General features: G+C 39.3%; 1 protein-coding gene across 3 annotated transcripts in view; it reads right to left on the reverse strand.

Annotated features, from left to right (window-relative positions):
* Window positions 1-12,173: 12,173 nt before the first annotated feature.
* CDH11 (cadherin 11) overlaps window positions 12,174-25,548 on the reverse strand; it is a 177,893-nt gene continuing 164,518 nt past the window's right edge. The window contains exons 15-16 of one of the 3 annotated variants that reach the window (XR_006197082.1): window positions 21,211-21,372; window positions 12,174-12,448 (exon numbers count right to left, since the gene is read on the reverse strand). The gene's annotated coding sequence lies outside the window, so the exon portion shown is untranslated. Of the gene's footprint in view, window positions 12,449-21,210; window positions 21,373-24,978; window positions 25,048-25,548 lie in introns of those variants that run through there. The other 2 variants (XR_006197081.1, XR_006197086.1) reach the window with 2 other exon arrangements.

Consider the following 25,548-nt stretch of genomic DNA (forward strand, 5'->3'; position numbering starts at 1 on the left):
GCCACCCAGATGCCCTTGTAGTTTATTCTTTTTAAAAAGGAACTTCAAAAGGAAAAGATTATGAAGTGAGCAGAAGTTTCCCACAGACTGCAGACTAGTGAATGAAAAACTCTTTACCTGGCACTTTACAACTAAAAAAACTGAGGACAGATGAGTGTAAATGACAAGGCTTCTCTTACACATTGCATTATATATGCCCACATCCATTATTAACACAAACATGAGCTCTTTTTCTCTCTCTCTCTTTTGAGGATACAGTCTACACCAGACCTGTGCTGGGTGCTGGGTAAAGTGAGAGAGACATGGCCCCTCACCCTCATGACTTTGTAGGTTACTAGCAGAGACAGTCATTAGAAACTAATATATGAGGGGTTTTCTTTGGTTTGGGCCAGTGTGGAGAAAGGAGTTTATTTTGATTTTCAAATTTAAGTAGTGTAGTTATGTTTTCTGATTATGGAGACAATATATGGTCCTTCAAAACATGGCATCACACCACACATGATGCTGTCTAAACTGCTCACATAATTCATCAACAAGCAGAGCACAGTTTCCAATGTCAAAATAGCCTTTGTCATTCTTTTTTCAGCGGTTACATGGTAATTCATTGCATGAATGAACCATGTCCCCTGGTTTTCAGCTCTTTATCTCTTTCAATCATAATATCCCTGTTTTTAAATACAGTGCTTTATGATTTTACTCTATGATTTGGAAGCACATTAAACAAAATGTTTGAGAGCAGTTTGTAAGCTATGAACATGTGCAAACTCAATACAAAAAGTACTATTTTTCTTTCTTTCCTATTTCAAAAATAGACTGGCACTTTTGCTTCCCATAAACCAGGATCAAATCCTGGCTCTTCTAAAAAAGATTTTTGTGTTTGTTCTTACTTCTCTGATACATTATCTCCTCACTTTCAGAATAGGGATACCTGAAGCTCAGGGTTCTCCCAAGGTCTATAGGTGTCAGTTTGGGTAAAATGCTTAGACATGTATTTGACACAATAAACTGCCAGTACGCATAAGGTATTTTCTTGGCTGCTTCTAATGCAGTCTGGGATCTCATTATCTCTATTATAATTTACTCCTACCTGGACTCTCCTTGTTGTCCAGTCAGGCTCTCCACACTTTGTGTGCATGCATTCAAATCATCTTCCAACAGCCCTTAAGCAGGCATCATGATCATCCTACAGGTAAGGAGGCTCAGAGAAGTTAGGCAAATTGTCTAAGATCATTCTGTGTATAGATGCCTGTCTTCTGTGGTGTACAGACTAGGAGAAGGGACAGTTATAGTTGAGACTAGAGAGGTAGGCAATGGCCATTTAACATAAAGCCGTATAACATTTTGCATTGCAATATGAATTTAAAGAGTTCAGTTCCGTTATAAGAGCAGATAATGGGATCCAAGTAGAGGTAATCTAAGAGGGGCTAGTATGTAAGTCAGGTGGGCATGAAATGGCTGAGACTCATGGCCATACCCCCAAGCCTCAAACTGACCTGACCACAGTGATAATATCTCTTATTATTTACTGAACATATTATATACTGTCACTGTTAGATTTGAAATTAGAGTCAAGATCAAACACCAGGATTGATCAGGATTGCAAAGCTCACTATCTTTCTGAATTATCCCTACACGAATGGGACCACATTTGTGATTCTGAAACAGAAATGTCCAGTGTGGTCTCTTTGATTAGAAATTCCAGCAAGAGAAGAGAAACCAAACTCCTGGTCACTCCTGTTAGCCACCTCTAACTTCATAGAGTTGTTCAAAAAACAGGAAAAATATCTTCAAATGTATCATTTGTTTTAGAACTCTGTAAGGGAGGCGAACACTTCTACAACACAGTCACGCTGAGCACCTTGACGTATAGTAAGGGAAGGACTATATGCTATGACAGATAGCAGCATGCAGAGGAAAATTCCTTTGTCACATGATAACTTCTGCTTTGATAATATATTAAAACCCAATGAGAAATCTCTACCGAATGCAGTTTGATGGGTTAGGGTAGAGGAAAGCCTAGAATAATAGCCATTTGTAAATGAGATCATACACCAAAGAGTTGTTTTCACTAAGACTGAAATGACCAACCAGCAGCCCATCAGAGAACAGGATAGAGTAGATCCTCCATAATGCATGTGCGTGAGTAGGTGTGTCTCAAGGGGACCCCCATGATAACTCACTTGATGTAGTTTCCGAGAAGGGTGATACTACATTATCCTAGAGAGAGCCTGAGTGACAGAAATCCAGTTTCTCCACGTCATCCACACTAATTATCGTCAAGAAATGCCTTCACATTTGATTGTGTTTAAAATGACCAGTTAGAGCTGAGATAAAACTTTTATAAATTATTCTGATTTTTTTACGATGTACACCAGTTGGCAGAAGAGCGTTCCATTAATCTGAAATTTCTTCCTTGAAAGAAGATCCTAAAACCAAAAATCAAAAGGATCACCTTACCCTGGTATGGAATGATGAACTTTGCAATCCTGTCATTCTTCACCCAGTATGGTCTATGCCTGACACTGAAGCTAATTGTTGCCGAGAAGATCCGAATAGAAAAGTTAAAATTCATTTATAAATCCATTCATTCAGCAATTTGAAGATACCCTTTTGCAAGAACTGTGCTAAGATCGAGGAGTCCGAGGATGCTTAAGACTTTGCTTGTGCTCTCAATAAGTGAAAAGACCCATAAATCAACAGTTATGATGCAATGTGATTAGTTCTATAGTGTGCGTGTGTGTGTGTGTGTGTGTGTGTGTACACGTGCATATGCACACATCTGATAAGAATGGCAAAGTTGATCTTAAAAGGCAAAGGATAAAATGAGATAAGATCACAGACTGATGGAATCACTGAGGTTTTGGCTAGAATGAACCAAACTTCAGTACATCAAGACAAGGATGCCCAATGTAAATATTTTTAGAACAGGTAAAAGGAAGGCATATGTTTTGTTCCTAGCTAGCAATGTTTAAGAAGATCCTTTGCTCAGGGCACCTGGGTGGCTGAGTCAGATGAGCATCTGACTTCAGTTCAGGTCATGATCTTACGGCTCATGAGTTTGAACCCCACATTGAGCTCACTGCTGTCAGTGCACAGCCTGCTTTGGATCTTCTGTCCCCCTCTCCCTCTACCCATTCCCCTCTGGTTCTCTCTCTCTCTTGAAAAAAAATAAATCTTTGAAAAAAAAAGATTCTTTGCTCTAAAATGTGATGCTTCCTGAAAATAGAAAAAGATTCATAAGAATTGCACCTACTTCTTGATTTGGTGTGAAGATAGAAGGAATCATGTGTAAGACCCAAGTCTAATGGATAGCATGCAAGCAGTACGCTTACTTCTCTTTTTCACCCGGAATCTCTCACTGTATCCCAGTATTTGACACACAGTGAAACTAAGCCTATGCAGTGGGGCTTTATGCAAAGAGAGCTAAGCTCTGTAGTGTCTTCTAACCCTTCTGTCATTTTAAATACATAAGAATTAAATTATATCAACAATAAATCCCTTTCAACCTTTGTAGCCTAAGCCTAACTACATCACCAGCTGACCATATCCACCGCGGAGAATTACCAACCTCCAAAAACTACTCTTCCTAAAAATGTGAGCCCTTTCAACTTCTTCTTTATACATCAGCTTCATAAGGTCAGTTCCTACAAAATAGCTCACCTCTCTATCAAATTTGTAAAATAGACATATCCTTTAGTTGGAAAAATATCATGTACACTTGATCTGTTTAACAACATTATTAGAAAGTTCTTGCTTCTATTGAGATGAATTTTTGCCTCTCCCTCACCTAGAATGAGTGTGACCCCTCTTGATCATGACACAAATTCAAAGTAGGCACCCCAGACTATTATATGAAGTGAGGTGGCTGATTCTCAACTGTTTCTGGGAGAAGAGATTCCTGGAGGAGTCTAGATGAGAGAAGGGGTCAGGAACCACACTGGAGAAGATTGTCCTAGAACAAATCTTAAAGGAAGAGAAAAAGATTACGGGGCTTTTTCAATTGTTTGGATGTAGAAATAACTCAAATACCTAATAGGATTTGTCAACCCCAGAGGGATGTTACATGGAGGTGATTTTCCTTACAGGCATATAGTAATGAGAGGAAAGGACGTTGTTCAGGCAAACCAAGAGTTGATATGGGTGATGTTCTTCCAGCAGGGGCATGCACTTAAATCTCTTTCTTCCTGTGCCTTCCTGGTCTTCCACACATAAAAGTTTAATTCTCCATTTTGCCATCAATCAGCTCGCTGCTCTGGGACGGGTCTGTGGATAAAAGCAGCACAGTGCGGTCTGCCTAGACCTCCACATGCACTCAAGGCACCCGGAGAGCTTCTAACGAGCTGATGTCAGGATGGGGCCCTTGATTAATGATTCCCTGGGACATTCTGACACCCTCGCATGGACAGGAGAGATAAGAGCCTGGCCAAGGCTGTCAGAAAGCTCTGCTTTAGAGGAGTGGGGCCAAGGTCAAAAACATCGGGGAAGTCCTGTGTGAAACACAGGGTTCAGAGTTTCCTCTGGGGCAGCATGTTGGCCTGATAAGGTCAGGAAGAGAGCAGAAGATCATTCTGTCTACTCAAAGACAAACAAGAGACAAGATAGATGGTGTTAAAGGGGAGACCAGAGACAGGAGGAAGAATCTACAGATAATTGAGGCAGACGGTGCCTGGGGATTTGTTCTGGAATGCATGATTTCATTTATCAGAGGAAGGGCTGTTTTGTGTCACCCAACTTTGGGTCTGCTTACTTCGGAGAAGGGTAATCTGCTCATTGCAGAGGGACCTCAAATTACAGAGCTTTTTGATAAATTGCAGCTTCAAGTTTTCAAGAGCTGGAAACAATATCCTCCATGGAATGTGTCCTCACCAATGAAGGCCCTTCTGGTCTCTCACTAAAGAGTACACTTCAAGCTGGGGGCAGTGCTGACAAACCTGAGGCACAATCAACTCCCCGAAGTGGGAGCACAAGAATGTTGTCCCCTTGATTTCACCTCTGGAATGCCCTGCCTCCCCATCCCACATCAGAACCCTTCTGGCCATGCTGCTTTAGCCTAGGGCTTTGTCACATGCAGCCTTGAGGACTTTAGTGGGCCTCTGGGTGGTCTCCATGACACCCATCCTAGTATTCTGTCTCTCTAGTGCACCATGTGACTTAGGGTGCTTCTTACCATTATTATTAGACATCTATAAAAAGAAATGTCCATATCATAGGATTTCTTAAAGGTCCCTTCCAACTACATCTCAGACCTTTTGTCTGTTTGAGATTCCATATTAGAGGGAGAAAATGTTGACCTTTACTTTTATTGTCAGAGGACTGGAACTATAAGCAATATCTCTTCATTTATTCATCCATTCATTCATCATTTAATAATTATTTATTTACAGATTAGGTACTGTGTAAGATGGTCGAATTATAATTATTGACACAATTATTGACACAATTGTCTCTCTGTCTGAGAGACTTGCAGTTTACTGGAAGAGACAGGCAAGTGGATGGCCAGATTTCAATACAATGGGGTAATTTTTATAGCAGAGAGGTATGCAAGATATTTACCCACCAAAAGACAAAACAAAACAAAACGTATTCTCTTGTATATGCCAAATGGGATATTGGAAAGCAGAGAGTGATTTTAGAAGTGGTTTTGCTCAAAGAAAATAGGCACTTAAAAAAAATAAATTGCAACAGCAGCAGATAGTTTAAACCAAACAACTAAGTGTCTCTTGATCTTACTTTTGAATAAAGGAAGAAGAGGAAGCCACTAATGAACTCCTGATGGGGCCCCTAATCTGCTAAGGTTTAGAGACACAGAACAGTCAAAAGCCAGAGGAAATCAGATTCAAGGTAAGAAGAGACGACTGTAACCCCAGTCAGTTTCCTGATCTGTAAATGGTGACCGTGATACACACCTCTTGCCACCAGGTGCCAAGGTGAAACGATGACATATATTAAGCCCACCATCACATAGTGCTAAGAATAGAAGTTTCGTAACTGGTAGCCCAGCCTTCCTTCTGTGAGGAAGATGTCTTACCCTCTCTGTCTGGAATAGTCTTGATGATATATTTTAAATTGGGTTGCTTCATTTTTTATTATTGAGTTGTAGGAGTTCTTTATATATTTTGGACATTAACTCCTTAACAGATATATGGTTTGCCATCACAAAACTATCTTAATATTAATTCTTTAGTTAAGTTCTTCAAAATGCTCGAACATTTTTACAACTCTTGATGTTTTGTGTGTAACAATTCACCAGTTGACCATAAATTCAACACACCAAATTACTCTATTTTTCTGGGTGTTTTTGGTTGCACAGCAGATGAAAACATTCCATCTTTGTTTATAATTCCATCTTCTTATAATTTGTTCTTCCTCTCTTGAGAGTTTTTCTTTACTAATCTATCTATTATAACCGGGATCATTTTATTAATATCTATCTATATCTATATCTATATCTATATCTATATCTATATCTATATAGATATATATCTAGATATATCTATCTAGATATGGATATAGATCTATATAGATATAGATATCTAGATATATCTATCTAGATATGGATATAGATCTATATAGATATAGATATCTAGATATATCTATCTAGATATGGATATAGATCTAGATATCTAGACATACAGATATCTATCTATATATAGATATCTATAGATAGATAGATATAGATAGATATGTAGATATCTATCTATATATATATATATAATTTTTACAAGTATTTTAGATATCATCACTTTCACCAATGATTTTAAGCAGTTTTCTGAATCCGACTTTTTAGTTTTTTGTTTTATATTACTGAAGAGAAAATTTTCATTTTACAGGAGATAAGCTGTTGGATTTTTCCTTTAAGACTTGTCACTTCAAAATTTACAAGTATTTTCTCGTAGAAAGACCTCATAAAGTGTTTATTTTACTTTACTTTTCTATGCTTAGATTATTTTATATAGAATCCTTTTAGGAATTTATAATCACATGTCAATGCAAAGGATTTATTGAAATTTATACCTGCTCAAAGATTTGCTAGTTTTACAAACATCATTTATAAAATGGTCCCTTCCCTCCAATTACACAATGATAAGCTGAAGTCATATGGGTAAGTTCTCATACACGTTTTCCCTTCTGTCTCATTGATCCATTTGTATGATTTTGTACAAGAACCACGCTGTGTTAATTTTTGCTACTGTATAATATATCTTTACATCCGAAAGAGCTAACAGCTCCTAATTCTTTAAACCGTTATTTGACATGTATATGTCCAAACATATTTTATAATAATTTCACATTGTTGCAGGCCATCTCCTTTTGGTGTTTTATTTATGATTATAGGAAATACATGCATTAGCTTGTAACGATATGTTAAGCAAATGGTTTTGGCTCTTTATAGTGAAATTTCGTAATACTTACAGTGCCCCTTAGGAATCAAAGGAAAAGGTGATTACTTTGTGTCTGTATTCAGGACTTAATTTTGATAGTGCTCTCTGAGGACTCAGATTCTTGCCTACCAGAGGTCTATATGTGTTATATGATTTTTATTTCTACTTTCTGACTGTAACATTGAACAAACAGCAATAGCAAATCAATGACTGGCAAGGACTTAGTTTTCATGGGCAAACAAAATTGGCAGTGAGATGCTGAGCTTGGGTACATAATCTTGCCTTGAGAACAGGAAAAGGGTGGGATGATGATGCAGGCCAGTCTCACGTTGGGGTGCCAGCCAACTTCTATGCTCAGTTCCAATATTACTGCTTTTTAAATGTCAGCATATCACCACTGTGAGCCTGGGTCCCTATTAGAACTTTTCTTTCCTGAGACATTTCACTTTTTTTTCAATATATGAAATTTATTGTCAAATTGGTTTCCATACAACACCCAGTGCTCATCCCAAAAGGTGCCCTCCTCAATACACATCACCCACCCTCCCCTCCCTCCCACCCCCCATCAACCCTCAGTTTGTTCTCAGTTTTTAACAGTCTCCTGAGACATTTCAGATGGACACCTTGAAGCACGTTATATGTTTAAAATTTTAGTCACAATTCCAGGAACGGGGAAGCTTTGGTGAGATCTGGATTGTTTCTCAGAAGAGACCTATCTTTAATTAAGGTATTGCCATAGGCATGACCATGTGTTAGGCACTGCACGTACAGGACCACTTTCAATTCTCATGAACTCTGTGAGGAGGGGTCTTTCTAAATCCCCATTTTATGGCTGATGATGTCAAGTTTCAGAGCTGGGAGACTGAAGTGTACATAACAGACATCCAAGCCACTGTTTTGCCCATTCTTGCTTACTGCCATATCTCAATAACATTGCAAAGAAGTCTTTCTGAACACACATGTCTGAATACTTCTGAGGACAAGGAGCTCTTCCTCTAAATATGGCTCGATCCATTCTGTGTCAACTCTGATCTGACCATTTAAAAAGAATCAAACAAAATGACACTCTTTATATTAAACTAGATCCAGGGGCGCCTGCGTGGCTCAGTTGGCTAAGTGTCTGACTCTTGATTTTGGCTCAGGTCATGATCTCATGGTTCATGCGTTCAAGCCCCACGTCTGGCTCTCTGCTGACAGTGCAGCTCCTGCTTGGGATTTTCTCTCTCTCCCTCTCTCTCTGTTCCTCCCCCACTTGGGTGCTCTGTCTCTAAAAATAAATAAACTTAAAAAAATAAAAAATAAAATGATTTCCAGATTCCTTCCCATTTCTGACCTTAGGCTTTGTTTGAGTATTCTGAAGTCAGAACTCAGATACAGCTCAAAGGGATTGGAGGGGCCAATCATTCTCACTGAGTGACAAAATCAGCATTTCATGAGACAGAGAAACTGGTAGCAGATCTGGTGTGTTCAGTTAGGAGATTTTTCAAAGGACCGCATGCTACATACTGGAGCTCTCAAAGAAATCGGTTTTCTCCCAGCTGTCAGGGTTTTCACTGAAAAATCCCCAGACCTCCTCCTGATCCCACAGTAAGCTGTGTCCTCAACATCCATTTCTAAGATCTGTGTGTTCAAGAACATCTCATCTTTCCTTTTCCAGAAGTGGAAAGAGCCAGAATTTTAAATCATTGTTCTTTGATCTCCTTTCCAACCTTTTAGGTGATAGCTTTTCAATGTCTTGTTTGATCTATCTTTTAGTCCCTTGGAAAATGGATGGGTGACCTGTCCCTTAGCGAGTCTTCCTGACATCTCATTTCTCTTGGCTCTGCTTCAGAGAAGAGCTAGAGTCCAGGCCATTCAAGGTTATGCCCTCTAATGAGGGTCTGGAGTAACAGGTTCCGGGTATGGAATTTGATGTCAGGAATGATCAGCATCCAAACCGTATGAAATTATTTTCTGACTCCAGCTGACCATGCACTTTTCTTTGCAGCAACAACTTCATTAAGTGGGGGAGTGAGTTTCCAACAAGAAAAGGTCAACATTTCCATTCAGGCATTCAAACATCTCCAAGATGGGTTTGAGGCTTTAGAGTTCTATTGATTCCACCATCCCCATGCTGAGCACAGAACATTGCCCAAAATAGATGGGCTAGGTCAATCAAAGCTCACCAGTGGGGCTATTTATTTTCTGTTTGATTCACAAAGCTATCAAATATTGAAGATGAAGGGGACCAAAATAATTCTACCTTAGAATAAATTTGTACATGAGACTTTACTTTCACAACTGATACATGACTGAAACTAAAATGCATGAAGAACATTTTGAAACAACAAAGTTTTCTCTGGCATGCATTTGGTTTATGTTTACCAAATACCCACAAAACATAAAAGTTGGGATTTCCAGAGGTGACTCAGAATCCGTCTAAAAGAAATTATCAAGTGGCTTAGAAAGATAAGGCACTGTTGGGGGGCCTGGGTGGCTCAGTCATGAGCCAGGTCATGATCTCACAGTTCGTGAGTTCGAGCCACGCATCAGGCTCTGTGCTGATGCAGAGCCTGGAGCCTGCTTCGTATTCTGTGTGTGTGTGTGCATGTCTCTCTCTCTGCTCCTTCCCTGCTCACATGCTGTCTCTCTCTCAAAAATAAATAAAGATTTAAAAAACTTAAAAAAAAAAGAAATATAAGGCAGTGGTGATCAGGGAAGAAGGGTCTTGGTTCTGAACATAACAGATATTTATGGCATTTGCACATGCAAAGATGAAAAATATGCTCCCGAAAGAAGGGATGTCCATCTGGGAACAGCTTACCTAAATTACATTAATAATGATAGCAACTTCTCAAATTAACTGTATACTTTTTGTATGCTTATATGGCAATTAACTGCATCCTGATAATGGTTTTATTTTAAAAATGTATCATATATCACATACGTAAGCTTTCTTTTCTCTCAACAGCATAAGCTATACAATAATCATCAATTTTTTATTGAGCCCCATATTTTTGAAGCTTTATTGTTCCTTCCTCTGACTGGATCTCATCCATATCTCTTCCCCCACACCTAAGAGATATATTGAAAAGCTTTTTTGACATCTTGAAAAGTCTTCGTTTTCCAAGTTGGCCTTTGTCTTTCCATTCCAAGATCACTTGCTTGAATTGTAGACATTTGCAGTGAATATCAAATCAACATTATATAAAATGGCCCAGTCACCTATCATATTACCCTGACCCAAAGGGTATTTATAAAACTTTTAATAAAATCCCTTCATTTTATTTTGCAAATGTCTACAGATCTCCAGAACCTCCATATATCTTGGTATTAATTCAGTTCATAGGTTTTATATTCTATTTTTTTGTTTGTTTGTTAAAGAGAGGTCAATTGCTCCAACTGTAAGCTTTCTTGGTCTTCATCTCTTCGAAGTTTTCATTATAGGTGACCAGATTCTGACTTTCCTGACCCAGAATTTAATACCTATGTTTAATATAAATTATATGTAAGTCATCTATTTACATGAAAAATATATGAATATCCAGTAGATACATAAGGTAATTGTGAGAAATCACTAAAACCTACACAGGTGGAAGTCCTGATGGAGGGGGAGGAGAGGAGCCTGAGCAGAGTAGCTCTTCCTGTCCCTATTGTATTGCTATGTGACATGAGTTAAAGTGATCACAGCTCCTTCCACCCTTTATGTTTGGAGACTGGTTATGCCTATGCAATCATGAATTATTTTTGATAGGTCCCCAAGGTGGTGTTTCAGGTCTGCTCAAGAGCAGGTCCTATGGCCTTTTCTGCACCTGCTTATTTAGCTGACCTCAGCTCTCTCTAGAAGTGGCCCTGACGAACTCACCATTTGCCTGGGTAATGCTGTGTGTTGATGGTGACTATATGCATGTCCCCTGTTTGTACTCTCCAAGCTTCCTTTCTTCTGGTCCTGGAATAAGCCCCTTCCTTGAGATCTGCATAGGGCTTCCCAGACCTGGCTAGCAATGTATGTGAAGGTTGTGCTAAAGGTTTTATTCTAGGGGAACCAAGTACAGCCTACATTTTTCCTGCTCAGGACACAGGCCACACTAATTACCTCTACAGAAATGAAATTTTCTCATTCTGATTCTTTCCTACTCAAGATGTATGACTTCTTTCCAGACCAACTGACAACTGGAGTAACCATTCCCTTTGAGAAACACTGTCCCACCCCCATCCCCATCCCCACCTACAGGAGTGTGGTCTGGCTATGACTGCCATGAGACCCTAACACAATGCACAGACATCAGCACCTTTCTCAAGGTACAAGTTACTCAGTCTTATGTCTCCATACATGAGATGACCTGAGCCCACACTAGTTCCCTTAGTCTCTCCTCCCTAATGGCTTCAGAAAATCTTGATGCCAGTAGTCTCCTCATCATGAACAAAGAAAAAGCTAACTTTGCATAATAAACTAAATCACTGACTTCATCCTGTCCCCACATACTTATTGCCAGCTCATCTTTCTTCCTACTTCCTTTCTGTTCATAGTCCCATGGCCTTTGAACATACAAATTAAATTCAGCGAACACTGTATGCATACCTGTGATGAGCCTGGACTTGAGTAGGTGGTGTGGGTAGAGCTAATGTCAATTAGAGGGGTCAGAAAAAAATTCCTGAAGGAATATCCATGAGGAAAAGAGTAACCATTTTGACTGAAGTAATGTGGGGATGTGTCATGGAGGTATCCTAGAAGTTGGCCCTTGAATAAAGGTGGTTATCTGAGAACAAGCATCCTTTATTACTGAAGTGCATTCCAGGAATATTCTCCATTTGTACATCATTGATGTGATTTTATTCCTTTTCATCTCTTGGGTGATACCCAGCAGCTCATTGCATTAATTCTTACCTAGAGACTCTGGCATACTCTCTCTGTGTCTTAATATTTATCTTTCTAAGAACTCCCATACACTGCATGGAAATGTAAATTGATGCGGAAGTCTTGCAAACCAATTTGGCATTAATGGATCAAGAGTCTTAAAAATGTTCATACAGGGTTATTATGAGCCAGGAATTCCACTTCTAGAAATCCATCCAAATGAAATAACCTAAGACATAGGGGAAAATAAATATGCATAAATATATTTGCAGAAATATGTTTATCATACCATAGTTTCCCATCCTGTTGATACAATAATAAAAAAACTAAATAGATAATGAAAGAAATTATTAAATGATAACACATTCATATGATGGACTGTTACGCAGCCATTAAAATGCTGCTTATGGAAAATAGGTAACATAAAAAATACATATGATGTATTGTTAACAGAAAGATGCAAGGTGGAGAAGTGTGCACAGAATATGATCATGACCATGTAAAACTTGCATATGAAATAGTCTAAAAGCAGAAAGAAGTAGGGTGGGGGAAAGGAAAAGGTGCAGAAATGTTGACAGCCAGATTCTGTGTGGATTGTTTTCACTCGTTTGTTTCACTTTCCTGAAATTCAAAGTGCTTTGAGTGGACAAGCATTATTTTTTTAATGTATAATATTTGCAGTAAATTTGTAAAAGTACCTTTTCATCAAAAAGTTTATCTTCCTCTTTGTCAGGGCGATGTTTTGTGCATAGACGCACACAGCCCAGATGTCTCCGTTTACTCTCCTTTGTTATCAGAGCAGGTCCCCATAAATTTTACATATGCTTGAGTCTTTTCAGCCCACACACACATGCAACATCAGACGCCAAAGCTACCTCCCTCCCTTCCTGGTCAGGGTCATTTCCATCCAGGCCACCCACAGAGAGTCTGGCTATTTTAATATATAATAAACATACCTATTTCTGTAACATGTCTGGTGATTCTGATTGTAGCATTGTACTAAAGAGATAATCCCAAGTTTTTCAATGCAAACTTTGTTCTGATCCAGCTGTTACTCCTAATTTGCCCCTCTTTCTTGGAACACCCCATGGATTGGTTTCCCACAAGTGCAAACACCAGCTCTTTTTGAAAGGTCTTTGCAGGGCTGCCTGGGTGGCTCCATCGGTTAAGTGTCTAACTCATGGACTCTTGGTTACAGCTCAGGTCATGATCTTACATGTTCCTGAGATCAAACCCCATGTCAGACTCCATGCTGACAGTGCAGAGCCTGCTTGGAATACTCTCTCTCCCTCTCTCTCTGTGCCCCTCCCCTGCTCGATCTCTCTCTCTCAAAATAAATAAACTTAAAAAAATGAAATGTCTTTGCACATTATACTGCAAGCATTTCTGCTACCACAGAAAGTTTTGCAGCAAGATTTCCATAAACTCCTACAATCTGTGTTTAACAATGCCAATGCAATATTCCCACATTTTATGACTATATACTTATTGTTATTAGTCTTCCCGCCTCCACCTCTCATGTACCTCTGATCATCAAGCATGGAATTTAGTTCAGTTAACTAAGTCAGATTGCCCAGTAGCTGCCTCCACAGTTGGATCTTCTGCTAAACATACATAATCTCATTCTGGCCCCTTTCTTGCCACTTTCTCTCTTCTCCCTCTCTGGAAGAACTCCAGCATGGACACCTTCACTTTGTATAATTTATCAATAAGTAGACATGTACTGAGTGCCTGACACTTGAAAAGTATAGTGACACGTCCATGGGAAATCCAGAGAAAGAAAATGGGTGCCCTTACCCTCAGAGATCAAATAGTCTAGCAAGAGAGATAAGACAAGTTTGGTTAGCACCTAAATCTAAAGTATAGAAGATAAGAGATGGAGAAGAAGGAGAGAAGGAAGGAAGCAAGGGAGGGAAGAAGGAAGGAAACTAACATTTATCAAACCCCTTACATATGCTAAGCACATAAAAATCTGCTACAGAGAGGGGCACCTGGGTAGCTCAGTTGATTGAACATCCCATTCTTGATCTCAGCTCAAGTCTTGATCTCAGGGTCATGAGTTTAAGCCTCACATTGGGCTCTGTGCTGGGCGTGGAGTCTACTTTAACAAAAATCTGCTACAGAGAAGTAAAGCCAAGGATTTGAAAGAACTCAATAAACACTCTCAACTATATGTTCATGGAAAGAACAAAGATAAATGAAAAGCGAGTGTGTTGGGAGAGGGTTGAATTTGGAATCCAAGCTTAAGACATAGAAGTTTATGTAGATGAAATCAAAGTGATAAGGTAAGCAAGTGGAGATCATGCATGTACAAAATGGACAAAAGCATTCACTTATTCCCCAGTTAGGTGCATTACACACTTATTATAGAACCTAATTCCAGGACTTCTAAAATGGTGGAGTAAGTATTTCAGTGGATTCACTCTCTAGCAAAAGAACAAATTAATTGGTGGAAATTATTTTTAAAAAAAAAGAAAAACAATCGTTTAAAGTGTCTAAAAATTGTTCTAAGGACATACTCAAATGAAGAAATATGTATTCAAGAAAATGTACTAAATTTCAACACAAAAAGCAAGTCCGTGGTATTTGAGCCAGGACTTGCTTCCTTTCCTCCTAGCCCCATTTTATAGAAACTCTGTCCTGGGTGCTCTACTCTGGACAGATGCCCCAGGATGATAGTCTTTTCCCCAGTTCACAGTGTAGCATTACCAGGCCACCTGGGAGGGGTAGGCTGCTTGTGGTTTTAATCCCCAACCCCATGTTACAAAGGCTTTGTGCTCTGCTCCAGTTAATAGTGCCTGAGAGGCAGAAAGCCCTTTCCTCTACCTATCCTTTACACCTTGGGGGAAGCTTTATTTCAGGTGGGATGGGTCAAGAATGTTTCCTGTCCACTCCACCCTCCATCAACTACTCCCCATCACCTCTACCCCAGTGCAGTCCTAGAGAGGGAGTTCCATGATGGGAGAGGCAAGTTAAGAATACCATGGGATTTCATTTCCCTGCAGTGCTCACAACTGTAGCATTGGTATCACTCTGGGAAAAGTGGTTCCCATCCCTACTTCCTGTGCAGTGCCCTAAGGGATGGCAGATAATAAGGACAAGAACCCCACACTCTGCTTCCTTGCCTATGGGTGCTATGGCCTGAATGTTTGTATCTCCCCCAAATTCATATGCTGAAATCCTAGCCCCTAAATGTGATGTCATTAGTTCATGGGAACTTTGTGTGTGTGTGTGTGTGTGGCGAGGCAGGGGGAAGGGGGAGGTGTTACTTAACTCATAAGGGTGGAGCCCTCTGGAATGTGATTAGTGCCTCATTACAGAGATCCAGAGAGATATCTAGCCCCTTCCACCTTGTGGAGACACAGTGAGAGAGCACTGGCTGTGAACTAGGAAGAGGGTCCTTACCCAACCATGCTGGCTCCCAGAATCAGACTTCTAGCCTCCAGAACTGTGAGAAATAAATATTTATTGTTTATAGGCTATCTAGTCTGTTGTATTTTGTTATAGCAACCCAAAAGGACTAAGACAATAAGTGTTGTGGAAAACAAAAGAGATGTTGGTGGAAAACAATTTGAAGATGGCTGGTAGCTCCATGATAGAAGCAAAATGGCAGAGCTGTCAGAAGTTTAATAGAGAGAACCAAGGAAACCTACAGAACGGAAGCTCATCGTCAATTCTGGAAGACTATGCACATGTACTAGGCTAAACCTGATCAGGAGCAAGAAGGAATGAACTTTAAAGAATTTTTCAACCCATGCACTGACGCCTTAACACAAAGCAGAAGCCTCTCTGGCACATGAGGCTTAAACATAACCTCTGACCAAATGCTGGCTACTTTGATGCAGTGGCAACTCCAAGGTGACCAGGCTTACAAATGAAATCATTCTCATCCTTGTTAGTCTGGAAGACTGTGAATGCCCAGGAATGTACCTTCTCAGGAGAGATCAGAGAGGGAATCTCCCATCTAACAGTCCCTGGTTGAATATGGGGCAAAATGCCATAAACACCATAAACTCTGATAGCTGCCCCCAAGCCATACACACATACAGTGGTAAAGAGTAAAAATATAACTGGCCCAGGAGACTTATCCACAACGTTTGATCAATATATCGTTCATGCTGACCCAGGGGCAAGCACTAGCAACTAGTCTAAAGACTAAAAAAAAGGCAGGGGTAGGGGATCATCTGAGCAGGATATTGGAAGCAACACACTACTGGGGAAAAAGACTTTATGGAAGTATTCAGCCAAGTCACAAAACAAATTCATGACCAAGCAAGTGAACAACCACAAAAACTCCCTGGGGAAGTATAAGTGATACAGCATATTATTTAAACTGTCTAATTTTCAACCAAAAATTACAAGACATACAAGACACAATATATTGCTACAATACATTTTCTAATGGAAAAAATATGAGACATGTAAGAGATAGTAACATAAGACCATATATTTTATGAGTTAACTTATAAGAAATGTTCAGGATGGGACAATCCATGGAGGCAGTAAGTTGATTCGTAGCAAGAGCTGGGGTAGGGCTGTGGGCAATGGATTGTGACTTCTGATGAATACAATGTTGCTTTCAAGGGGGCTGAAAATGTCCTAAATTTAGATTATTCTTCTCATCACATAACCCTGTCAATATATTAAAAATAATTGAGTTGTACACTTCAAATGTGTATCTTATGATATGTAAATTATATTTTAATACATTTGTCTAAAAACGTAGGTTATAATTTGCACTGGTGTCATTCCAAGGTGGCTATATAATTCACTGGGGTGGGGATAAGGACCTATTGTTTTTGGAAAGAGTTGATAAAAAAAACTCAAGCAGATCTTTTAAATGGCCTTGTCTTATCACTAAGATGTTATTCTGAATCAGGGATTTGAGACAAAGAGAAGCTTATGTATTCCATATGATAATGCTCATTTTAGGAGATATTTTTCTAATATTAACTTAGGTCAATGTCCTCTTATATTTATGTTGTGGAAGAGAGGGTGGTCAGAAACTTAGAATGCCAAACAAGTACGAAGAGGAGATTCCAGAAAAGAGATGATGCTTTGAAGTGTGAAGGAAAGAGAAGCAAAACTTGTAGGATTAGGTGGACAGAGAAAACATTCCAAGCAAAGGGATCTGCATGCCCAAAGACAGTGAGTTGCAATAAATGGAGCCTGGTCTGATTTGAGGACTTCTGGTAGATCAGCGTTTCTTGCCGCCTGGTGGGAGATGAGGATAGAAGAAGTTAGGTTGAAATCACAGCAAATCTCAAATACCTTGCCAGAGGTTGCTTTCTATCTCATTCCATAAGCTATGTAGACTTTTAAGCAATGGGCAATCATAATCAGATTTGCACTCTAGAAAGATTTTTTTTTTTTTTTTTTTTTTTTTGTGTGCACTCTTGTGGGGAAAGGATTAATGAGGACAGACTAGAGACAGAGAGATGGTTGAGGAGCCTGTTTCAAACATTTCTTCACATAAAACAATGATGGCAATTGTATGGAGAAGAAGCAAGAAACATTTCTAAGGTACAATCAATATTGCAATGACGAATTATGTTAAGAGTGAGAAATGGGTCTAAGGCACCAGGTCTAAGGCAAAAACTCCATCATAGTTGCGACCAAAGCTCAGAGAACTGTTAAAATTGAGAGCAGAACAAGAAAAAGAATTGGAAGCAACAAAAATTGAGTAACCCAAACTAATTGCAAACCAACTCAGATTTTTTTTCCTGCTGTATCTTGAATGTCAATCACAGATTTGAAGCTTAAAGTACTACTTTCTCTTCTGTCCATTTTCTTTACACAGTGTAACTACTCCATCACCTCTCTTCCTCTCCCTGAACAATGTTTCCCCTGGTCCCATCCCAAGAGCCTCATTTGTATTCTGTTTCTCACTCACCTCCTTACTTTGGACCTCAAAAGCCCTAACAACCAGCTCAACCATGCAGGCTCTGCCTTGGAGGGTGGATGAAGTAAAGAAACAGAGAAGCAAAGAAGACAGAATCAGTGTAGCCAGGATAAGCAGCCTGATAATTTGTTTCATCACACAGCCTTCTGGACTTGAGAGTTTATTGCATCCTTTCCCCCTAGAATTGTTCAGTATTCGTAAGGTTCTAAAAGTTTTGCTTTGGTCACAAAGCAAAGTCCCCAGCCCTACTAAAACAATGTTTTTGTTTGTTTCTTTGTTGTGTTGTTGTTTTTAAGAAAAATAGCAACTGAGATGTGAGAGCACAGCTATCAGTTGGAAAACACCCCTTTCTTTTCTTAAAAAATTTATTTACTGTTCATTTTTGAGAGGGAGAAGGAAAGAAAGAGTAGGGGAAGGGCAAAGAGAGAAGGAGTCACAGAATCCAAAGCAGGCTCCAGGCTTTGAGCTGTCAGCACAGAGCCCAAGTGGGGCTCAAACCCACAAACTGTGAGAATATGACCTGAGCCAGAGTCAGACACTTAACCGAATGAACCACATAGGCGCCCTGAAAACACCCCTTTTCTGTCCACATCAGGAACTGTCCTTCAACAAAGACTGCTTGGGACAAGCCTGTTAGTCTGGAGAGAAACTGCCCAAAGGGACAACGGAAATAGACTTTTATCAGTCATATTAACGTATGCACTTACCTTTCTGCAACGCCCCCCCTCTCTCCCCAACACACACACACAAATGCCAGATGGGCCTGAGTGACAGATGGATTTATCAGGAAAACCTTCCATCTCACGCTTGGCCTGAAGGGGACCTCCCTGGCTCACGAAAGGTTTGGTACCTGCCTCTTCAGTCGCCCATGTCCCCAGTTTGAGCATTTAAGCGAATTCCTCTCTGGGAAGTGTTGGCCTGTCTGTGGCTTAGTCTAAGAAGCAGATGGAGTACACTTTATAGTTCAATCAGGAATCCAAATTAAAGTCATCGGCTTGTTCTTAATGGGATTAATGGGAGTTGAGGAATCCATGCTGGCAGCTTGAGAAGCTGCCTGACATTGACAGGAGGCCTGCCCTATGTTAAGTACACATAGGTATGTCAAGTGGCTGGGTCTCCAGCTTCCGGGGTACCGGATCTGGACCAGGAGGGTGGCACAGGGTAGAAATGCTCTTGTTTACTAAGGCCAACAAGTTTTGTAACCTGATACTCTTTTTTTCCCCCCATTTATCTTTGAGGTGTAAGATATACAATAAAATTCACACTTTTAAGCGCACAGTTCTGCGAGGCTTGATAACTACAGTCATGTGACCACCACCATAATTAAGACATAGAAGAAAATCCCCCCCTCCCGCTTTGTAGTCATGTTCTCCCCCAGCCTCCAACCACTGGCAAACACTGGTCTGCTGACTGTCCCCATAGTTTTGCCTTTGCAAAAATGTTATATAAATGGAAATGTTCAGAATGTAGCCTTTTGAGGCTGGCTTCTTTCACTGAGCACAAATGCTTTGGAAATTCATCCACGTTGTTAAGTGTATCAGCAGTTCGTTCTCATTCCATTGGATGTACCGCAGTTTATTTATTGATTCCCCAGTTTATGGACATTTTAAGCTCTTCCCAGTTTTTAGTGATTATGAATAAAGCCACTGTAGAGATTTGCACATAGGGTTTCCTGTGAACATACATTTTGTTTCACTTGTTTAAATGCCTCTGGGTGGGGATGTCTAACAATGAGAAAGTGCTTGAAGTTTTTCCAAATCAGTTGTACTATTTTGCACATAACCAGCAATGTAGGAGAATTCCAGTTGGCCCATGTTCTCACCAACACTTGGTATTTTGCTGTTTTTGTGTGTTTGTTCATGTCACCTGTTCTTATATGTGTTCAGTAGTGGTTTTCATTGTGGTTTCCATTTGTGTTTCTCTAATGACTAATTCTATTAAGCATCTTGGGTGTGTTTCTTTTTCACCTACACACCTTCTTTAGTGAAGTATCTGTTCAGATCTTTTATTCATTGTGAAAATCTGATTGTTTTACAGTAATTGAATTTTAAGAGATGTTTAAGGGGTGGCTGGGTGGCTCAGTCAGTTAAGTGTCTGACTTTGGCTCAGTCATGGTTTCGCAGTCTGTGGGTTCAAGCCCCGCATCCGGCTCTGTGCTGACAGCTCAGGGCCTGGAGCTTGCTTCAGATTCTGTCTCCCTCTCTCTCTGCCCCTCCCCTGTTTGCGCACGCAGTCTCTCTCTCTCTTTCTCTCAAAAATAAACATCAAAAAAAAAAAGGTTTTAAAAAAAGAGAGAGATGTAAGTTTTCTAAACACAAGTCCTTTAACAAAATATGTGAATGTGAGTATGTTTTTACCAGTCTGTGACTTGTCCTTTCCTTGAGAGCAGAAGTTCTTAATTTTGATGAAGTAAAACTTATCCAGTTTTTACTTTATGGATTGGGCTAAATGATCTTTGTCTAACCCAAGGTCTCAAGTATTTTTTCCTCTAGTTTCTTCTTGACACTTTGTACTTTTGCATTTTAACATTGAGGTCTGTTAACCATTTTGAGTTAATTTCTGTACAAGGTGTGAAGGACAGGCTAAGGGTCTTTTTTCTGCATATGGATGTTTTTGTTACAATTGAGATCCTGGTCATTATTGTTGCTTATATTTTTAATTTGCATATTTGAAAATATTTATCATTTAATTCATTATTTAATTAACATTTAACTTTATTGTTTTTCTTCCCATTTTTTTCTTCTTCATTGTCTTTTTCTCCTCTTCCTCCCCCACCTCTTCCTCCTAATTATTTTTATATTGTAATTTCCAATATTTGGCTATTTTGACCTATAAAAGCAGAAACTTTTAAACTGGTAGGTCCTTTCTTACCAAATTGTTGCTTAACATTTTTTATATACTTCTGCAGATAGATTTTTGTTTCTGGTGTCTTGAATTTCTTATTTGCCTCAGAAGCTCTCGTTGTAAATGAGTAATATGATTTTAGCATTTAACAAATGTCAAGACTTAAAGGTACACATTTTTAAAGAATATGTGAGAATTAAGTCCATGAGAAACCATCAGTTAGTTGGACAACACCACCAACTCACTTCTGCCCATAAATCAAGGGGAGATGAAGTCATCGAACAGCTATGGGTCCAGGCCTTATGGAAAAACAATTTGAAATTGGCTTTCAAATGTCTCTTTTTTTGGCAATTTGTCAAAATGAACAATGCCTTCTGAAAATGCAAGTTTGGATATTCGAATACCTTCTGTAAGAAAAACAAAAAAGCAAAGCATTAAATATTTTGATATTAAGGTTCCACAGGGCTCTTTTTTTGCAGAGGAAGAAAAAAGCTGGATTTTCTTAAAATGGGGCTGTGTAGAAATACTCATCTTTACATTGAGGAATGCAGGCATTTAGGCCTTGTAATACCCCTGTACTACCCTCCCCACCCAACCCTAACATTCCTGGGTTTGGTAAGAGTATTTAGAACTGGAAAAAAAAATACAGGACCCTTAGGTTCTGTCCTAATTCTGACAATATGTGTAAGCAAGACTCCTCACCAGTATTCTGCATCATCTCTTTAAATACTCCCAGTAATGAGGGGCTTGTTGTTTTCCAAAGACATAAATTCCATAGTCTTCAGTCAGATGTACTTCACAGAGAATAATTTTATTACTTTACTCCCATCCATTAACCTACCTAGAGGAAGCCCCACCCCACCCAATAATCTTTGGGATTACTGTCAGCCCCAAACACATCAAGACATGTCTGTTTTCTAATCTAACAAGACTCTGACCTTTTGCCCTTACCCTTTTGAAATGGTTTTAAAATCTTTTACCACTTAAATAGATGTCAATTTATTAGTGTTTTGTTTTGTTTTCTTTTTGATAACTGGGGTTTTCATACCTAGAAACAATTCTGCAGTTGTAGTATGACCAAGGGCAGACAGAAATTTATTATCACCCCCTTTATTCTTTTGAACAAGGAGAAGTTTGTACTTGGAAAATAAGTGATTATAAAGAGAAGATATTAATGCCATAATGAAAACTCTGTGCAGGTTGGCTAGGATATCTGCAGTAAACTGGAGTCAGAAGTCCTGTCTCCTCAACATGACTACCTTGTCTTCCTACTTCTTGTATCATTTTTCTCCAAAAAATACATTTCATATATAGAGCTGCCTCTTCTGTCCACAGTGATCTGGGCTTCTCCAATCACAGTACCCAGACCTCTCCCCACTGGGATTGGTTCAGGGATTGGTAACTTCTCTAAGCCAGCCTAGCCTTCTCTTGGATTTTGCTGGAACCATCAAGGAAGAGGTGTTTGTTTTTGTTTTCTAGCATTATGGACTTAAAGAATTATGTGTACCTGAAGCTATTGCAGACTGTGATGGTTAATTTTATGTGTCAACTGGGCTAGGTCACCGTGCCCAGATATTTAATCAAACATTATTCTAGACATTTCTGTGAAGGTATTTTTAGATGATATTCACATTTAAATCAGTAGACTTTGAGCAAAGCATATTACCCTCCATTATGTGGTGGGCCTAGTCCAATCAGTTGAGGAGCTTAATAGCCAATTAGTTGAGGGGCTTAATAGAAAAAGACAGATGTTTCTAGAAGAAGAGGGAATTCTACAAGCCGACTGTCTTTGGATTCAAACTCAGACTCTTCCCTGGATTTCTAGCCTGCCAGTCTGCCCTGCAGATTTTAGACTTGCCAAGCCTCCAGTCATGCAAGCCAATACATCTCTCTCTCCTCTCTCTCTGTGTTTATATGTGTACGTATGTATGTATCTGTCTATCTACATAGTTTTTCTAAACAACTCTGACTTGTAGAGAAGCCATAATTTCTTTCACACGGAGGAAGAATAAAACACATATAAACACAGGAACATGCACACACATGAAAATAGTTTCTTAACTATTTCTTAAACTACAGTCAAGATACACGTATAACACTATATACTGACTCCACTCACCCCCATTTAACATGTTCGCAACCATCTGTCATGTCACCATGTTACTACATCACTTTGAATTATCAGTTTTGATAGTTACATATTACTATATTGAGAGAACATGCCACAATTACCAATCACATATAACGCTGCTGAACATTGAATTTGCTCTGATAACACTAATCATTCTTGTGAATATATCCATGCATGTATTTTTCCAAATTTGGGCGACACTCTTGGATAGATTTTCTGAGGTAGAATGGCTGCTCGTGATAATTTGGCTCAGGGAGACATTTGCCAAATTAATTTTCCAAGGAAATATACCAATTTACACTTCTGTTGTCAAAACATTAAGGCATTTATTTCTCTGAATTCTTGCCAGCATCACTATTATAACGTTAACATTTTTTGTTTTCATTGAAATAGAGCAGTTTAAATGCTACCTTAGTTTAGTCTGTATTTATTTGATTACTAATTGGTGGGAATATATACATGATTTTTCTATGTTTTGTGGCTTAAATTTACTCTTTTGAGGTTTGTTCCTAATCTTTACTCATGTATCAGCATCTTACTGATTTATGGGAGCTGTTTGGATGTTAAACATGTGATCCCTTTACTTGCTGGATTTCATATAAATATTCTCCCTTCTCTATTTTTTGCCTTTCTGGGTCAGTTGTCTTTGCTCTTGCTGTTCCCACTGCTTGAAATACTCTTACACCACATGTCTGCGTGATTAGCTGCTCAGACTTTTCAGGGTTTCACTCAAATAGCACCTCACTGAGGCCTTTGGCAGCCAGACTGTATAAAATTTGAGGACCTTCTTTTCCACCTGAAAATTTCTTTCCACTTTCCCTAGTTTATGTTTTTCTCTTTACCACTTATCACCATAGTAACGCTATGTAATTTTAACTCTCTGTCTCTCTGTCTCTCTCTGTCTCTCTGTCTCTCTCTCTCTCTCTCTCTCTCTATATATATATATATATATTCATATGTATATATACACACATACATATACTGACTTATCATGTTTATTTTCTGCCCCCTCACACCACCAGAATGATAGAATACTTTTGCTAAATATTAACCAGACTTGATTCTCCTTATATTTTCTGTTCCACTCTATTCTATTTTAAAGAGGCTGCCAGAAAAAAATAAAATAAAAAAGGCTGCCAGAATGTTCTGTGCTTCTGGCCTCAAGGATATTTGCCCTAGAGAAAGCAGAACATAGCCGGAAGTCGAACAGTGTTTCAGACTCTTGTATAAAAGATTAAACCCAATGAAGAAATAATAACAGCCAGTAGGGAGACATTCAGTGTCTTAACTCCACTCTCAACGAAGACAAGAAGGTGTGATGTGCATCTGACTGAGCTGACCACAAGTTACCTCTTTGCTATGACTCCAAGGAGTCGGACATAAGTCAGAGGAGATGGGGTATAGGGTGACTAAGGAAGTGAGACCCTAGATATTAGATATTTTCTGTGCTCTAGAGAGTCAGGACTCTAATTCTTCAGACCAGTGTGGCTTGCACAGGCAAGATGTTTGTTGAGACTCCATGGAGATAGAGATGACAGTTAATTTCTGGATTCCAGTGCAACCCTGAATAGGAAATTTAGGGGCAAATGTGACTGGGGATCAGTTCCTCCCATTCGGTAGAATGGGCACGCCGCATGGAGATTAAATAGATTTAAAAGGAAAAAGAAGAATAATACTGCGGTAGAAAGGGCATGCCACATGGAGATTAAATAGATTTAAAAGGAAAAAGAAGAAGAATACAGTTTGCAGGACTAAGCTTGTGATCTGAGATACTAATCTACACACTTTCCCAATCCAAGTTGGTGATTGCAGCTCAACGCTCCTTGAGCTGAATAAATCCCACGAAGCAACTGAGTTTGGTTGGATCTTATTCCAGTTGGGATTTTCTGCCTGTTGATAGCTGACCCAAGAGGAACTTTTTCATCCCGGAGTGGCAGGCTTGTCTGGGGACCTGAAGGAAATATATTAATGGGATATAAAGTAAGGCAGGCAGCCAATGGTATTTCCAAGCAACTGCATTTGGGTCACCTTCTGGCAGGAATGATATCATACCCTGATCAATAGTAATGGCCACAGAAGTGTTGGACAATTAATTGCTGCTTTTCACATCTCAATTTACTTAATGGGGGCAGTCCTGTGGATTATGGAATGATTCACCTCAGATGATTCCTTTGTCCACTTTACCTTTACTTTATGTGGAAGGGGATTGCCTTCAGTGGGGTAGCATTCACTTTGGTTCTGTGTACATGTGACGAATGTTTTATCTTACATCTTTCAGAATAGCTTAGAACCCTGTTACTCAGATGCTGTCTAAAGACCAGAAGCAAAAGCATCACATAGAAGCTTGTTACAAACATATAATCTCAGGGCCCACTCCTGCCCCACTGAGTCCGTTTACAGCAAAATCCCCAATTGATTCACATGAACATTGAAATTTGAGATGTGCTAGCCT

Source organism: Panthera leo, chromosome E2 (genome assembly GCF_018350215.1).
Source record: "Panthera leo isolate Ple1 chromosome E2, P.leo_Ple1_pat1.1, whole genome shotgun sequence".
Lineage (NCBI taxonomy): Eukaryota > Metazoa > Chordata > Mammalia > Carnivora > Felidae > Panthera > Panthera leo.